This window comes from Petaurus breviceps, unplaced genomic scaffold (genome assembly GCF_028583685.1).
Source record: "Petaurus breviceps papuanus isolate PSGF00001 unplaced genomic scaffold, PetGlider_PUasm1.0 183, whole genome shotgun sequence".
Classification (NCBI taxonomy): Eukaryota; Metazoa; Chordata; class Mammalia; order Diprotodontia; family Petauridae; genus Petaurus; species Petaurus breviceps.
The window spans coordinates 5,915,813-5,918,273 of record NW_027185791.1 but is presented as its reverse complement, the minus strand read 5'-3'; the positions used below and the strand labels follow the sequence as shown (position 1 = coordinate 5,918,273).

The 2,461-nt window shown below is 40.5% G+C and overlaps 1 long non-coding RNA gene across 1 annotated transcript; it reads right to left on the bottom strand.

Moving 5' to 3' along the window:
• Positions 1 to 291: 291 nt before the first annotated feature.
• Positions 292 to 2,219, bottom strand: LOC138160963 (uncharacterized). Its single transcript, XR_011168223.1, has 2 exons — positions 1,931 to 2,219; positions 292 to 1,240 (listed from the first exon to the last, which is right to left on the bottom strand). It is a non-coding gene; the product is annotated as an uncharacterized lncRNA (long non-coding RNA).
• Positions 2,220 to 2,461: the final 242 nt, after the last annotated feature.

Sequence of the window (2,461 nt, the reverse complement as noted above, 5' to 3'; positions counted from 1 at the left end):
AATTGAGAAAAAAATAGACATATTAGTTCAGAAACCGAACACAGCACCAACAAATATTACCTTGAAGGGCCTGATACAGGAATTTTAAAGTATGAGAAGTGAAAAACATGGGAGACAGAGTTTCTGAACAATTTATTAATTAGTCCAGCAAATAATAAGTTGATTGTCATTGGTTTCTCTTGGTAACCAAAGATCAAAGGACATGAAAAAGACAGAAAGCCTTAATATGGTAAAGGGGGTGTAATGGAATGCCAAGCAAAGGCAACTTCCCAAGGTTCAGAATACCAGCATAGGTGCTCTCCATTTTATTCAGTGACAAATTAAGAACAGAGAAGATCAAAACATGACATCATTCAAAATACAGCATTTACTAAGTGTGATTAAATAATGCTGTACCTTCATTTAGTCCATCACAAAGCCCCTCTTCTCAAATGGAGATTAGTTTCCAAACATAAGTAAAGTACATTCATTTCTTCAATCATAGAACACAAAAAGGTCAAAAGTTCCCCACCCCTGGATCACAATTGAATCTACCCCAGAGTTACATCAAGTTTAAGCACAGCACTTAATACCCAAATGGAGGTCTTTTCTTCATCTTGACATGAGGCAAGTTCTCAGCAATCTTAGTTCCTGGGGAAACAAGGCTTAGCAAGGCCACAAGATACATTGCCAGTCTCTTCATCAATTCATCCTCTGTCTACAGAACAGTCCCAGGACCCCTGAAAACATCAGCAAAACCCTCTCCCAGGATTTCTGTAAATATACAACAAGAAAATCCTTCTTCAGGGCTTCTGAACCAACAGCAAGTTTCCAACAATTCTGCAACAACAGCACTGTCCTTCACCAGTGGACAGTATTCACTCTCTGTCTGCAGAAGAGTCTCAGGAGTTCTTAACCAACAGCCAGGTTCCAGAACTTCTGCAACAACAGGACTGTCTTTCACCAGTGGACAAATCTGGCAAAACAACATCAAAACAGAAAGACAAAGTACCAGCAAACCAGCCATGTCTCCTTAGTCCTTGGCAGCTCCAGGGGCAGGTCTCAAAAGCCCAGGGCAATTCAAAGTGGCCCTCAGCAATCCTTTCAGTCTCTCTCTGCCTCCACGAGGTGCTGCTTCCAAAAAGTTCTTCTGCCTCTCTCTTGTCTCTCCAAATCTAGGTCACCAGCTCCTCCCAGTCCAGCCCTCTCTTTTCATGTCAACTGGCCTTGTAACCTTGAGCAAGTTACTTAACCCCAATTGCTTAAAAAAAAAAAAAAGAAGAAGAAGAAGAAGTGAGTTCTCCTGTTTGGGTGGGATCCTTTCCAAGACTGAGGAGCATGTACTCCAATGATTAGGATGATCTTTATCAGCCATGCCCTTCAGAGACTGGTTGACTGACCTGGAGGGGCTGGTCTCTGAATGAGGAAATAAAGCAAATTAAAACATTATCCTAATTTGAAAAGTGTTTTTCAAATTGTTTTTTAAAAGAATAGAAAGGGGTGGTTAGGTGGCGAAGTGAATACAGCACTGGCCCTGAAATCAGGAGGACCTGAGTTCAAACCTGGCCTCAGACGCCTCAGACACTTAACACAAAAACTGGCCATGGGACTTTGGGCAAGTCATTTAACCCCAATTGCCCTCTAAAAAGCAAACAAAACAAAACAAAAGAATAGCAAAATAATTTCTTAAACTAAAAATACATTAAAAAACAAGGAGAAATCAGCCTATCAATGAGTTAATAAACATTTATTAAGCACCTATCATTTGCTAAGCACTCAAGATTCAAAAAGATACTAAATAGTCCTTGGTTTTAAGGGGCTGTAGCAGCAAGCACCCCAAGCATCCTCAGGGTCTCTGCCAATAGAGATTCTTGGATCTGCTTTGTTAAAGGAAAGTAACTCAAAATGGGTTAACAAGCTTACTTTAATCAGTCAAACATATATCACTTACCTCATTCAGGGGAAAAAGGTCAGTACCCCGAACTTCAAAGTATACAGGCAGAATTATCAAGACAGAAACAGATCAAGTAGACAGCTTTCCAAACTGTCCAACCATTACATCCGTACCAAATCAACATCTGGGTTTCAACATCTGGGTTTCAAAGCCGGGGGGCTCTGGACAACGGCTAGCCCGTGTTTCATCAAATCACAGAACACTTCTCAAAGTGAGCCCCAAAACAAAGCTACACATCAGGGCTTATATAGCCTTCTCCTGGCTCAGAGAATGTAACAACCTTATTGACTCACTGGCCAATCAAGAAGTATCTGCTGAAAAACAAGCTTCCCACCCCAGGCTCCAGGTGCACTTTAGCATAGGGGAAGGGAAGATCTTTAAATTTACATTCCCATTACAGGGGCACACAGTCTATTTGCTAATAAAACAAGGAACAGATATGTACAAACAATTTTACATTTTACATAACAATTTGCATAAAGGATAGATTGGAAATAATTAAAAGAGAGGAGTCACTAGAATTAAAAG